The sequence below is a fragment of the Amblyomma mixtum genome, chromosome 2 (assembly GCF_055824585.1).
Source record: "Amblyomma mixtum isolate Tamu chromosome 2, ASM5582458v1, whole genome shotgun sequence".
NCBI lineage: Eukaryota > Metazoa > Arthropoda > Arachnida > Ixodida > Ixodidae > Amblyomma > Amblyomma mixtum.
The window spans coordinates 135930973-135947242 of record NC_143013.1 but is presented as its reverse complement, the minus strand read 5'-3'; the positions used below and the strand labels follow the sequence as shown (position 1 = coordinate 135947242).

General features: G+C 46.7%; 1 pseudogene; it reads left to right on the top strand.

Moving 5' to 3' along the window:
• The first annotated feature begins 8351 nt into the window (after positions 1-8351).
• LOC149361020 (uncharacterized) lies at positions 8352-12400 on the top strand (annotated as a pseudogene).
• Positions 12401-16270: the final 3870 nt, after the last annotated feature.

Below are 16270 nucleotides of genomic sequence, written 5' to 3'. Positions count from 1 at the left end.
AAGATGCTGCCCAGCCGTACATACACGCCTAAGGGAGAAGCGTGCTCAGGCACTAAGCAACGCAAAGACCAAGTGACTATACTTTTCGGAGCCAACTCCCACCAGTGATGAACAGCTGCCGCTGCTCGTTATTGGTAAGTCGCTCAAACCGAGGTGCTTTAGAAATGCCCGGCTCCCGAGAGATTTGACCTACCGCGCCAACAAAACGGCGTGGATGACGGCAGCGCTTTTTGAAGAATATGTCCGTGCTCTTGACCGCAAAATGATGAAGGATGGTCGGAAGGTGTTGTTCATTGTGGGCAACTGTCCCGGTCACGGGAAAATTGACAACTTGGAGGCAGTCGCGCTGGAGTTCCTGCCGGCTAATATCATGTCCGTGCTCCAGCCGATGGACCAAGGAATCATTGAGATTGCTCGCAAGTTCTACAGGAAGAGCCTGCTGCACCAAATTTTGTGTTCTTACGACAGCGGTAAGAATTACGAGATAGATTTGCTGGGTGCAGTCCACCTCATCGCCGAAGCCTGGGGCTTGAGCTTCAAATGAGATGATTATTAAATCTTTCATGATTTAATAATTATCTCCAGCCGACACCGTACACCAATGATCCAATGTTGTACCTATATAGTTTCTTCTTGGATTTCAAGATGCAGTCAGTTCCGGAGCAGACTCTCTATACGATCAGTTCCTGGGCACACGTCCCATCTTTCGAATGTGCAGACTTCCTCACCTAGTTTGCATAATGTCGTCGCTAGAACTTCTTCAATGCTCTCTTTAAGCCCTGAGGCACATGGCAAGAGCTTAAAATTCTGATCTTCCATGCACATGCAAACAGTGCGGGTACCACTTCGCCCTGCTAAAACACAATGTGTTGGGCGCAAGCTAGCAAACGACGAAACACTGCACGTAACACTTCAACATTACTTCCATTCCTGATGCAGCTCTCTCAAGTTCAGTAATAATAACCGCTTCTGGTGACCATGTAGCCATCTCTTAAACCTGAAAGGCAGTAAGAAACCGTATAGTCTTCGTAGAACTGCCGCACACAAACTTAACTTCTTCGCTAAGGGGACGGCAGAGCTTACTCAATGGCATGCCAAGCACTCCACTCTCTGATCGGATTTTCATCGCTTCCCGTACATGGCACTCGGAAGCTAAAAAAAAATTTGCGATTTTTTCACTGGGCCATGACTTTGGGGCCAACATTAAGGTTTGAATCTTCTTCATCTGTTCTTTTTCATGGGCATAAGAGTTTTTGTAGATCTTGTGTTGGGGTCAAATTTGCTAACAGCTACCCATTCGCTTTTCTCTGCAAAACTAAGTGGGCTGCTTTGTTCTTAGTCACGCTCTTGTGTTTCAATTTGCCTTTCTTTCGGAATGGCATTTTTTTTCCATTTTGTACTTTTAACCGTTTGTGTGAGCTTGGTCTGTTTTCACTTATTTTAATTTCCTTTAATTTCAGTTGTTGCACAATTCACGATATTTGGTTCTTGAATACTTTTTTTCTTTCAGCTTGTGCTTTTTATAACATTTTCTGAAATTTTCTATTTTATTGCTGTGTGTACAATGAAGGCTGTGCTGAGAAAATTCTTGCTACTGTTTGCATGCCCAGGCAAGGGTTTACACCTTATGTATAAAATGAGAGTTGCTGGTTGTAAGCCACATGTAATGCAGCTGAACGTGACCGTTGTTCTCTCCTGTTTCTTTTCAGGTATTTTGGAGAACATGTTCAGAGAACCGAGCCTCATGCATCTTGTCACTCACTAGCAGCGTTCTGCTCCATGAAAACAAACAGCTGGTATGAAACTGTTCTTCATACTTCATTTTTAAGTAGTCATAGTCATGAACTGTGGAAAGGAAATCGCTTTCACCAAATTTTTTCTAGTTCTTCATTAAAGACAGGCTAATCAACTACTGCCACATCTTTTTTCCTCACATAACTCATAAAAATTTCAAGCAGTCACATTTCACTGGCCTCATTGACTCACTTGAGTTAAACCTGTTTTCCCACTAGTCCCAACTCCTGGGAGTTGGGCCTCGCCAATTGACAGCGGCCTGAGGTTTTTTGACCAATACTACATGAAAATCGGTCAACGCCATTGGCTAGAAAGCCTCCTTTGAGGGCCATTCACCGCTCCGTGAGTTCTGTCCGACTGAAGCGCTTCTTATTTGTCACGCATTAATATTTCTATTGATTGCTTTGTTGCCTCTTTTAGATGTCGTTCGCAGTTGTCGAATTTGTAGACACCGAAGAAGTGGAGGTTGTGCCAATAGCATGGGTCGATGCCGACGTGTGTGTATGGCCCGGCAGGAAAGCCGACCGGGTGAATAGGATGGTGAAGGCCTCTGCACAACCGCGAGACGTATGGGGCCAACATGCAGCCCGCGTGAAAGGTGTTTTCTGTAAGTTTTGTCACTTTTTATTCATTGCTGCATAAGCAGCACGATTTGTGCATGAAATTAAGTTCAGTGAATTGATGTTCGCAAGTGTTCAACCTGATTGTTAGCTACATTTCAAAGGCATGCAGGTGATAGCATGTGCTGAAGCTGGTTGAATCCATCTTAAAAGCTGCGTTAGATGCTTGTGATTTTCGATGCACAGTCGTCAGCATACCTAGAAAGCTCGAACACTGCCATGTCGCGCTAATAAAGTGAAATTTTAAGCGGGCATGCGGTTCTAAAGACACTGCTTGCGCTAGAAAAGCACCACAGGCATAGTTTGCCCCGCCAATTGTGCAGTTTCAGTTAGGTATGTTTGCTCCGCAACAAACTGCGCCGGTGCTCTAGACAGGCATGCTGACAACTGTATCAAAGGCTCACCTGAGCGTTAAAAAGCCATAATTGAGGGCTCCGGAAAATCTCGACAGCTTTTGGGGATCTGTAATGCTCACTGGCATTATGCAACACATTGGAATAATGTCACTTCATTCCCACCGAAACACATTCGCTGTGCCCGGGACTTGAGTCAACTACCTTGTGCTGAGCAGCTGAGTGTCATACCATGTCAAAGCAGCTAACTGCTGGCTTTAACCAATTATAAAACTGAAGGATAGTGTGGCCTTGAGCTCAGCACAAATTGCTGTTCTATGGCCTTAAATTTCTCATCTAAAGTGTGCATACATATTATGGCATAGTATACATTAGTTGAAATGCTAGTTTGATAGCTGACACCTTTAGTTCATAGCAGAATGTTTTGCTCTTTTTCAAATCTCTGTTATGTATAATATGATATGCTGATGATCCATGTTCTGTTCCAGCATCATATGAGCGCGCACGGAAAAAATTAGGACGGGCAGAATTTACGTCCGACCTTGCTTCAACGGATGATGAACAGAGGCGGGTGGCGTCAAAACCAAACAGGTTTTTGTCGTCTGATTCAGATTCAGAAGAAAATTGCCCGCCAAAGCAGAAAAAGGCAGCCAGGGAGGCACCAGTATCAAGGGTGCCATATCCAATTGTGCCACAGGCATTCCCGGCACCATGCACATCAGGTGCGTATCACTTGTTTGGGATGTGCTGGGGCATAATAGGTGGACGAGTTGTGGACACAAAATAGGTCTGACTTGTTATCGCCAACAATTACTCGGAATTTTTTTCAGGTGGAACGCTGGGTGCCGATGTCGCAGCAGCAATTGGACCAGGTATACATTTAATATACTGGTATTTTAAAATATAAACAGATTCTGAAAACTACTGAATTCTTATTTTCAGATGCCAGTACGGCAACTACCGGGGAATCAGGCTCTTCAAATTCTGCAGCCTGCCCCACACCAACAGCCACCGTGGCCTCAAGGGATGCCACCCCTCTAACCTTTTTTTCCCATATCTGTGTGATGTGAAGTGTCTCCCTGCTGTTAACCTGTAGGTTACTTGTATTTACATGTTATTTTGTTCATGGAAGTCCTACAGCCTGTCTTTTATTATATCTACTGCTAGACTTTGAAAGGCAGATGCTGCGAGAAATTAAGCTAACAAGGCTGATGGTGAGACAAGTTCTCGACATAGTAGAGAACTTACCAGAACTGAGGGTACCCGAGGCAACCAATGGAGAACCGATCCTCATTCCGAGGCCATTTGTGGAGCTCCAAAGCTTTCAGGAATTCGATGAGAGCATCAATGAAGTTAAGGAGCAGCTGGTAAAAATCCTTGATCTGCACTATGCAAATATTTTGTCGAGTAGACTCTAAAGATCAAGTACATTGTTCCTCAAATTGCCATTGGCTTCTCTTAACACAAAAGCATTAAAGGCTCATCTGAAAATCAGCCATCGGAGTTGGGAGTAAAAAACCACGAACATGCCTCAGGCAGGGGGCACAGCCGGGCACTGATTGATCAGCAGGCTGTGTATATTAAAGGGACTCCGATCCACTGGCCAATATCGTTGTAGTATGCTTAAAATTTTAAAGGAAGCCGCAACACGAATATCTGCCAGCAAAGATGTTTTAAATGCAGCTTTCGGAAGCGGAGTTATCCGCAATCAAAATTTGGATTTTTGCACCCTTGAGCATTTCACTCTCCTTTCAGCATTTTTCGCACGCGCAGAGGCCGGCGCTCCTGCCCGCGCCACTCCCACTGAGACGAGGGAGGGTTCATGCTTTTTATTTTTTATTTATTGCCGCACGCCGGACTTCCCTTCCGGTGCACTGCGCTGCCAGAGGCACCGCTCCTTGACTGCTAACGATGCACACCATTCTTCGGTGCCGTGACGTCTACGAGAGGCTCACCAATGGCCATTTAAAAACTTTCGCGCTTATTTCGATAGGAGCAAGGAGGACGCGAGTTTGAAAAAAGTCATAAATAAATGTGTTCACCCCAGCCTAACTTTGCGGCTGTTTACAGCCACCTAAAAAATAGGCTGGGGTAAGCAAACTAAGTTGCTCAACTTCAACAGACTGGAGTAAACAGATTTTAAAGTTGCTGAAAGTCAAATTTTTGCCATTATAAATGTTGATGCTGTATGATCTTTCTTTTTTCAGCGCCAGGAACTGAAGTCTCTTGGAGGGACCAATGTGGCAAATACCACAAAAAGAATGTTAACATATTTGATGGCTGACTCAGTTGCTGAGAAGTACAGCTGGGTGGGCAATAAAGGGAAAGAAAAATTTAGGAATTTGAATGTGACAGCTGTCATAATGGGCATGTTCACATTTTTCACATTAATGCCTAAAATTGCCTACTAAATTGTGGTAGGTAAAGTGAGCATATTGATGCTCCTGCTTTAGATATGATTTTGAAACGGCAGAGAAGAAACGAATTGTGTGCAAGCTATGTATAAACCTTACAATCATGCTGTTTCACTTTTCGTTAACAATTTCTTGTCTAATGTTTTTGTAGTAAGCAAGATGTATTCTTTGTTGCTTTTTTGTGGGTTTGTGATTTTGCATATAGGCAGTAGTAAACTATCAAAACCCTTTTAGTTGGTGAGTACAACTCAGGAAAACGCCGATGGGAAAGGGCAGGCGCTGCTTCATGCGTTTGGAAATGTATAGATGGAGGATTGCTTTACAAACGAATCAACCTACATGCCAGCCCATTCCAATTTTGTTCCCATCCGTGTTTCCTCATGCTGCATTCCCCGTTTATGATCTACCAACCAGACTTATTACAATATCGACCATTCACGGCTCTTTTTTTCCATGTGTGCTTTCATAATGAATGTGCCCCATCGTTCTGCATAGATGCTGTTCGATCGAACAAGATGTTTTCAACAACACTGGCCGAGATAGAAGGAGTGGAAAAAAAATGGCTGCAGCATGCGTCCTGCAGGCGGAAGCAGCTGCAGGAAAGGCACGCAAAGAAAGCTGAGGCAAGTTGATTCTCTTATACCTTTTGTGAGCTTGGGACTGTATTTGTGTGTACAGTGCTGACCAAAAGCGTGCTTGTCTGCATAGACCTGGCATACCCAAAGTTTACATTCTTAACCTCGTGCTATCCACTGTTATGGAGAAAGATACTTTTGATTTTTGTGAGCATTTGTGTGCACACTATTAGTTTTTTGGTTTGCTGCCTCATGTAGCCTAACATTTTTAGTCCCCTTGTACACAATTAGGTGCACCGCGAATTCACAAAGCTTGAAGTGTAGTCTGCATAGCTTAGATTGTTTTATTTAAGGCTAATTGAGCAGATAGAATGCCTTGTATACAACTGAAATAGCAAATATATTTCACAAAATCGCAAGCTTGGTACTGTGACCTCCAATATTTTGGCGATAGATTTTGGCCCTACAACTGATGTCATTTTTTTCTCAGAATTCAGTTTGATTTGGTTCATGGGGCTTAACGTCAAAAAGCGACTGGCTATGAGGGACACTGTACTGCAGGGCTGTGGATAATTTCGACCACTCTGGGTTCTTTTTATCATGCGCTGACATTGCTGCACAGGCACCTTGCATGCCTGTGTAGCCTCCACAGCCGGGATCAAACCTTGGGTTGCCTGGCTCAGTAGTCGAGTGCCCTAACCACTGATTAATTACAGCCCATGTGCCGTTGCATCACATATGTCTTCAAAATGATTTGAAGATGCCTAGGGCGACAATTTCATAAACCTCAATTTTAAAAATTTTGTTTACAATTTTTTAGCAGTTTCCATACCTAGAAAACGTTCGCCATTTGTGTTCTCACTTCGCTGAATGATAAGGACTGTTTTGAATTGAAGTTTGTTTTATGGGGTTTAACGCCCCAAGGCACTCGGGCTATGAGACCTGCTATAGTGGAGGGCTACGGAAATTTCGACCACCTGGGGTTCTTTAATGTGCACTGACATCGCACAGCATACGATAAATGGCACATAATGCAGTCACTTTCCGAAAAGTTCTATGATTTAGTACAAACAGCACGTCATTGAAGGTTTTGATTCCTAGTTGGCTGTAGTGTCATTCTGGAGCTAATTTTTTCCAAGCAGGAACTGCTTTAGCATGCACGTTTTTCTCCACAAAAGTGCACTTTTAGTTACACGACTACTATTTAATACTATGTATTGTGCTCTATTATATTCACAGGCCACTCGAAATCAAGAGGGTACCTCTCCAGAGTAGTCGTCCACCATTCCTCTTTTTGCATGGATTGTGCCTGCACCTTAGCTTTGTCACAGTGGTGGGGTACCTGACTAGGTAACAGAGATATATAAGAATAATGGTGGTCTTGCCCAGTGCTTTGTTATATTGTCACAGCATCATTACATTGAGCGTAGAACTCCTGAGTATCTATTCAGCGTCCTTTAAATATCTCAGAGTGACCATATGTGGCCAAAATATGGGCATTATATAAGCGTCCACTGTCATCAAAATGAAGCTGATATGGATATTCTGTCGACATAATATGAACTTGTGAGAATATTATATGGACATCTGATATTTTGTTGGTTAGTTATATGGGGTTTTATGGCGCATAAGAAACTGTGGCTATCATGCACACAAACACAAGGTTAGATGATCTGTTATATTAAGTGTATAGATGTTACATTATATTAGATTTAAAACATTGGCTTTCTTTAAAAATTTGCAAACAAGTGAAAACTTGACGAGTGTTTGCTCGCTTAAAAGCAATGCGATCTGATATTTTATAATTTATATTATATGGATATCCCCTGAACACTACTTGGTTGGCTGGGACTGCATAAGTGCAATGTGTAATTAAAGTGTAATTAACCACCGCAATCAGAGTGCCGCTTGGTTTCTCTGGCTGTTGGCTTCTTTCATAATTATAACGAGCCCCTCATTCCCCTTCCCTTGTTTGCTTAATGACAACAAGTGAGACAGACATGCTTAGCTTACTGCTATCAATAGATACAAAAAAAAAAGGAAACGGCCCTGATAATATTCCTCACTTTTCTATATAGATATGCTGTACTGAACACTAAATACTCGTATCTAATGTTTAAAAAATCCTTATCAACTTGTAGCCTTGCTAAGGAATGGAAAATAGCAAAAGTTATTCCTGTACACAAAATAGTGCCACAGTTATTTTAGACATTCTACCGGCACCCCCATGCGGTCTGTCTTCGTCCTTTGCTGCGCGCCAGACTTCGTCGTCTTCTGCTCCGCTCTAGGGTCGGTCGGCTGTGCTCTGCTCAGTGCCCTTACCAAGTACTGTTCTGCCAGTAAGAACGCTCTACTGCCGTTCGGTGACATTTTGGTGGAGGTGCGGGGTATTGATCCATATACAAGGAGATCCCAGGAACCTCCAGCGCTCAGCCACACCCCCTGGACATGACATCTGTCCATAAGAGAAGCCACCGCTTGTGAGGCTTAGCACCGGAATACAATCTTCTCACCGCGCCACCCCGCACGATGACCTCTAGGGTGGCCAGCCATACCATCCAGCAATCTGTGAGTTTCCCACCGTTACTTCTCCGTATGCCTCGTACACCCGCGTCGTTTCATGGCGACAAGTTTGAGAACGTGGAGGACTGGTTGGACAGGTACGACAGGGTCACTGAATTCAATCTGTGGGACCAGGACCGCAAGTTTCGGAACATCTATTTTGCTCTCCAGAACGCCGCCAAAACGTGGTTCGAAAACCATGAGTCCGCCATCCACACCTGGCGAGATTTCCGGTGGCAGTTGCTGGATACGTTCAGCAGCAACGAACGGAAGGAGCGTGCTGAACTGGCCCTGCAATCCAGAGCTCAGCAGCCAAACGAGGGCGTGGCGATGTTCGTGGAGGATATGACCCGGCTTTTCAACCGCGCTGATCCTTCGATGTCGGAAGCCAAGAAGGTGTGCCATTTGATGTGGGGAGTGAAGGAGCAATTGTTCGTCGGGATCGTGCGCTACAGTCGCCGATTTTGCAAGTGAAGCAGCAGGCGTGGTGGGCAACCTGCAACAGCGGTTTGCACACTACGGCCATCCCACAAACATCACTGCTCTGGAGTGCGTCACATGCCGAAGCACGTGGACGAGAATGCCACCCTCCATGAGCTCATCAGGAGTATCGTCCGCGAAGAGCTGCAGAAGCTTCGCTCTGTTGAGCAGCCTCCTAGTGTCGCCGCCATTTTGGATGCTGTTCGTGACAAGATATGCCGTATGGTGCAGCCCATTCCACCTCCCCAACCGCCAGCGCCCTGTGTGATGACATACAGCGAGGCATTGTGCAGCCCTGCGCCACCACCACCGGCGTTCTACTCTCCTGCCCCTACCGCACCGTCCCACCCATTCCCGTATACGGCAGTGCTTCCAGACGACCGCCCACCCGTCACGAAGGCAAACATGTGGCGCACGCCGAACAACAGGCCCCTGTGCGGTCACTGCGGCGAAGCAGGCCACATCCGTCGTAACTGCCCGTACCACCAGATTTTCCTGCGCAACTTTTCGCCAAATGCACCCCGGCCACGCTATGGTGAACGACCGCGCGACATCGACCAGTACCAGGCGGCCAACATCCCTACTGTGCCCACTGCCCGACGCCAGTCCAGGTCACCGTCGCCTTGACGGTTCTCTTCACCAACCTTGCCAGTCCTACGTCCGGCAGTCCTCCAGCCCGCAACGGGAAAACTGAGGATGGCGACCCCCGGAGGTAGGGCTGCCGTCACTGGACCTAATGACAAACATCCTCCACTCATCGACGTTAGCACCCTGGGGAATCAGGCGCCATTTTAAAAAGATACAGGCAAGCAGCCGAGCTGCTATTTCTAGAGCCTAGGGTTGCTAGTAAATGTGCCGCTCCATTGCTTCATTAAATATTCACCCAATTTTTTCACACTATAAATATAAAGCGCTTCTTGGAGCTCCTTAACGTGACTGAGCAAAATGCAGTTGAAAAGGGCACCAAGTTGTTTGCCTCACAACTCACAACAGTCTCTAAGCGTCACATTGTGACGCTTAGAGCTTCTCTTGCGACGTGGGAATTATTCAAGCGGGAGTTCCTGAAGGCCTTCACGAACATCATCAGGAAAGAAAGAGCTCAGCTGCTTCTACAGTCTCGCATCCAACACCCGAACAAGTCAGTGACCGCATATGTAGAAGAAATGAAGCGCCTTTTTTGACGAGTCGATCCTGACATGGCGGAAGAGAAGAAAGTGGAGCTTTTGATGCGTGGCGCTAAAGAGGCACTTTTCGGCGGTCTGACCCGCAACCCGCCGAAGACAGTCGCGGAATTCACCAGTGAAGCAGCCGCCATAGAGAGAACCTTGGAAGCACGAGCGCGTCATTTTCCTCGACAGCTCCAAGTGACCTCGACTGCCCTCTCGGATGGCACAGCATTCGGAGGCAACCTGCGGGATGTTATTCGAGAAATTGTACGGGAAGAGCTGCGTCGCCTGCTACCATCTCCCAACCAGCCTCAAGTAGCGACCCTTGAGGAAATCGTACGCGAAGAAGTGCAGCATGCCCTTGGCACCCCATCATCTTCGCCTCCTGCTGAAGCTCCAGCATTAACTTACGCCGCTGCACTACGCAGTCCTCAGCCCCAACGCGGGAGCCGAAGTCCGCCTCTTCGACGTGAACCAGCTGTTCCCGAACGCCGTCCCCCTGCCTCCGCCCGCCCAGATTACGAACGACGCCCAAGCCCAAGGAAGTGCGATGCCTGGAGGACTTCCAACAACCGCCTGTTGTGCTTCCATTGCGGCAAAGCAGGTCATGTACTTCGCACACTGCCCGTACAGACGCATCGGCCTGCGTGGTTTCGCCATTGACGCCCCACGACCATTCCCCGGCCAGCGACCACGGGAAATAGACGACTACCTGCACAGAGGGGAGTATGTGTCGTCAAGCCGTCTTTCCCGCTCGCCGTCTCCGTCCACCGCACGTTTTGCATCACCGGGCCGCAGCTACGCCGCGGCTGTCCGAGGAAGGTCCCCTAGCCCGCGTGGGGGAAACTAAACAAAGCAACCTGTGGAGGTCAGGTTGCTTGCCGAGGAAACGACGAAGATCCTCCAGCGACCACGCCGTATGTAGACACCACACCTAATACGCCGACGACGCATGCAACAACAGCCTCGACCACGACGCGAACCGCCTTCAAAACGACGCCGTCATCAGGAAAAGCTTCTACCACACGCCCCACCTACAATTCACATATCCGACGAAGCCGTGACCCGACGCCGAAGACGACATGCAACGCCAGAGCCAGGACATCCGACTTAGAAGTCGTTATCGACGGCCGAAAAGTTACCGCTCTAGTCGACACAAAAGCCGATTATTCGGTGATGAATGGACCGTTTGCTGCGCAGCTGAGGAAAGTAACGACCGCTTGGGACGGCCCACAAATTCGCACTGCAGGGGGCCACCTCATTAAGCCATCAGGACGATGCACAGCGCGAGTGACTCTCAAGGGACATACCTACCCCGAACCTCCACCAGATGTCACGTAGTGGTGACTGCAGTCCGGCGAACAGGAAAACAACGAGGATGTCTTCGAAACGGAACTCTTTATTCGGGCTGACTTGCGCCCGCAAAGAACTGAATCACTCGGCGGCGGCGTAGCAACAAGCGTGTTCGGCGGTCGTCGAACAGAATGCCCGCCGCGTGCTATTTTTAAAGCTGATAGCGAATCTTCGAGAAAAAGCTTTAGAAGTTACTAGAACATTCTGGCACCAACTAGAGTCGGCTCCGTCCGGATGCGATCCATCGAGATAATTCTAGGTGCGTCTTGCGTCACACGAAGCGATAAAGCGGCGAGCCGGGAGCCTTGAAGCATGAACAAATAAACACAACAAACAAACGCTACAAAGACTCGCGGCAATATTATCAATTATCTGTTCAACAAGGGAGCATTCTATATACTGACTGCCAAGCTTTACCAGGACCTCTTGGAGGCAACAGAATGACCTTTCTTCACTTTCAATTATAATTTAGAGACGCAAACTTTTTCTCTAATGCTTGTCATTTCTCTTTCAGCGGCATTTTGGCCTCGCACGATCATTTGGGGGTGATGAGTCACACCCTACCGTTGTGAATTTCTCTCAGATATTTCACTTGCTGATCCTATATACACCCATCAAGACAGCACTACAGGGAAGTGTTCAAGGCGAACCGAATGCTGTGCATATGTCAGTGTGGAAGAAACATTGAAGACCGTTGGAGAGGCTCATCGCTCAAACAGAGCGAGCTCGCGCACTGAGATTGAGAAAAGGCTGGTTTCCACGTATTACTCCTGACCAAATGAGTGATGAACACAGCTACTTCAAAGGCTCTATAGATGACAGTATAGTATATTACTTATCTGGGTATGTTGTACATGAAGTAAACAAGTACATCGAGTGCGAGTTGTGCGTGCAGGATATTAGCTCAGCAGCTCTAGGTGTCGGTTCTGACGCATACCTCAGAGCATATCGGAGCTCAACAGTTCAACATTGTTCAACCGTTCTTTCCTTGATGGAACTGAAGGGAGACAGTTTGCTTGCTTTTACTACTCGGCAAAGTGGACCTGTCAGCACGAATTAGGACTACAAGTCATTTTCACCAGCTGGAATCACGACCCTTCCAGGTGCGTACTCAGTCCGCTCATTGAAGTGCATTTTATGCAGTTTTTGCATTCGTAATGAAACATTCTAACGCATTAGTGGCATGTTATTTTTTTAGGCTCACTTGTCTGGCTGTTTTGCCAAACTCGCTGTGCATTGAAACAAAGGCTGATGATGTACGCAACTGACCTCTACTACCGAAATGTGGGCATGCATTCGGATGGTGTGCCGAAGTGCATGTGGAAGCACACTGCGCTCAGCACGACTGCTTTTTAGTGCCGCAAGGGCATCCTTTGACTCCTCACAGATTTGCGTCGGTAAAAACAGCATAGATTACTGGGCTTGTTTGTAGTGGTTGCTGTGCTGTCCTCTTGTTTGTACATAACGAACAATTATGTTTTGTTTTGCAGCAACCCTGACCAACTGGGATCGGCAGAAGAGTACTGATGCCACCACAGCCTATAAACCTGACGAATATGCTCAACGAGAAGATTCAGTGTAGGCACAAAGCACCAGGCACAATAAAACATTGGCACACACAAAAGTCATCCGCAGTGTTTTGGGCTCCCGCAGTGATGTGATTGGCTGAAGCCATTTTGGAGCAGCTTTTTGGAGCAAAAGGGAATTTTGGAGCAGGGAAACAAGCTTTTGGAGCAGCTCAAGGCTCATTGCCAAGTGAAAAAATTGACTTTGTGAGAAGTAAAATAGAAAAATAAGGAGGAAACCTATGGGAACAAAAAGGTGCTGTTCAATAGGATGTTAGGGGCATTTCGATGCGAGCAAAATGCAAAAACACCCGTGTACTCAGATTTAGGTGCATATTAAAGAACCCCAGGTGGTCCAATTCTGGAGTCCCCCACTACAGCGTGCCTCATAATCAGATCGTGGTTTTGGCAATAATTTAATTAAATTAGAGGCAATTGTGAAACATCATATGTTGGCCCAAATAACTAATTTTAGAACTTCAGTGTCATGTAATCTTTTATGCGACCAAGTATAGATCAGCCCTGTGTTATAGCCGCCAAGCCCCTATAGGACAGCAGTTATAGATGGACAACAAGGAATTCACTGGAGCTTTTATTTAAAAACGACTAGAATGCAGATCACAAGCTTACAGAAAAACAATGAAAAAACACTATCAGCGTTTCGAACTGAATAATAATTATGTACACGACAGCACAACTTTTCGGCTTCTTGGCCTGTCAAAAAGCAGTGGACCTATTCTGTGCCTTTTTTCTGTGAGCAACATCATTCAGTCTTTAACTGCAAAATACTGCCTAGTTGGCTGCCTTAGGCGACATTTTGTCAACAGCAGCTGAAAGCCTTGCTTTCCCTTCAGCAAGCTAGGCCTGCCCACTTGTGCTGCAGCCTTCCAAGCACGTCATTGTCCGGTAGTTCGACTTGCCCTACATGCGAAGTGTGCAATGGCGATGAAGATCGATGTTGACGTGAGGATTGATGTCACTCGCAATTGTGGGGCGCATGGACGTTTCAACCTCGAGATATTAGTTTCGCTTTCGGAATGTGAAAATACGCGTTTGGCGCAGCTTTGGCGCAGAATAACAAAAATGTAGCAGGATGTAGCAGGTTTTGCCTTTTGGCGCACATCAGCGCAATTGGCGCAGCTATCACATCACACGCTCCCGTGACGGCCATGTACTCGCTTACTCAAATGTATGTGAGCTAGCTGGAGTGCTTGGACATCCCGACGCCTCTGTAGGGACATCTGTAACTGGGATGCTGTAGGTGCCAGTTGCATCTGGGACTGCAACTGGTTCCAGTCTCAACTGGTCATTATTGCAACTGGGAATTGTTCCTTAAACCAGTTGATTGGAGCCAGTTGGAAACCAGTTAGAAATTTTCACCTGGGTTTAGTTTATTTTTTCACTTTTTTTTTATTGAATGTGCGGGTCTCCTCATCATTTAGATGTTTGCTAGCCTATATGATGGTCCTCTGCAAGTCTGCTTGTATTTACCTCTTGTGACATGACAACCCGCCCTCATTCATGTATCTTTGCGGAGACATTCAGAAAGAGCATTCACCTGCTTTGTACCACTGCAGATGCAATGCCAGACTCTGTGCCTTAGATGCTGGTGTATTTCTGAACGGGTGTGCTCCTTTTTTGTTCACCAGTGGAAGCGGTGCACTACATGCTAGGCACCGATTTCTTGTTCCATACATCTAGGCCAAAGAACAGTCGTGAAGTTTATTGCACACACTTCTATGTGTGATGTAAAGCTCCACTGCAGTGGCAAGGTGCCTGTAGGTTTGCAGCCAGTCTTTCCATGCATTCAGCCACAGCGTTACGTGATGAGCACTTTTGGTGTCACCATCATGCCTTTCACACATCAGTTGCAGGATCTGAATTCATACTGACTTCCTCCAAACTCTCTTAAAATGCTCGGTGAAAGTGCTTCCCTACTTACTGCATTGCATCCACAAAATTAGCCCGCAAATGCCATTCACCCTGTGTCCTTGCCGAGATACCGGCAGCTTGAGTTTGGCCGTGCAGGAACACCAGGCTCTGACATTTGCTGAAGCTATTTTTCGTTTTCTCCCCCCTTATCTCTGTAGAAATCGTTGTGTGCACCAAAATTGCACTCGTCATAAAGGTAAAAGGTGCACTGTACTTACATGCTAGGACAGAACAAAGATCAAACAGGTAACATTCCACACAAAACATCATCTGCTTCGCCTATTTCATCCCCTTGTTTGTCCTAATGCATAAGTACAGCTTCTACAGACTGATATAGGCAATGTGCCGCTTATCCTGCATGTCTGAAGAAGAGTGCACTCTCATTTCGTGGGAGTATTAAAGGGAGACAGGGCTCTCTGGGACCGAAAACCCGTCAAAAAACCCTATTCTCAATTTTTCATTTCTGGATTGCTGGCATAATTCTGCACCTTTGAGCAAATTTCCATTTCAATCTGAAGCGTATTTGCACCGTAATGTCGATTTAAAAAGTGTAGTTTCCAAAAGCGGCCTTTAAATTGCAGTCAAACAGCGCTAGTTTCCACCGTGCGCAGCGCAAAAACGAAAAGCCACAGCTATGCCATGTTGGTCTTGTTTAAAGTTCGCGCGTCTGGCTTCCCATCTTCTGGCTTCGCAGCGATTGGCCCGTCCGGCCGAGGTCTCCACAACAAGACGTTTCGGCGGCATTTGAAAAAAACTCTGAACCCCGGTGTGACGCGTGCAGCTGAGGCTGTTATGGTGCAGCGCGCAAAAAATGCGGTTGCACTTTATGAAAACTTATGTTTTGGACACAAAGGCAACATTGCTGTGTGCTTTGATGGCACCTGAACAACACGGGGTCGTTCTTTGCATATAGGAGTAGGTGCAGTGACGGAGCTATTTACTGGCTACATCCTGGACTACATCGTGCTTTTGAACTTTTGTTTGGGCTGTGAAATTGAACCCAAACCTGAATTCGATGAGTATGCTGGGCGGAGGAAATCCCATCAGTGCCAGAGGAACACCGATTGCAAATCTGGCCAAATCTGACGTGACTCTCGTGCAAGTCACCAGGATCGTCAACGTGGCATTGAGCTCGCAGGGCCAGGCTCCAAGCTTCACAAAACACATGAGAGAGGCTTTGGTGGCTTCGTTTTGCCGTCAGGCTAATGAGTCTGCTGCCGACGACCATGGCTTTGTGCAGCTGAGTGCGAAGGTCCTTTGCCCTTCACGACTCTTGTGGAAGACACGGTGTCAAAAATGACCACGCGAGCGAACAAGAGTGAGAAAAATGCGCTAAGGTCTATTCCGCAGAAGCACCACCAAGCTTTCACGTCGAAAGCAGATGCACTGGGTATGTGTCCCCATGCCGAACCGGTCATATCGAGACCGTACAGGTGCTCTCCAGCTGACCGTCAGT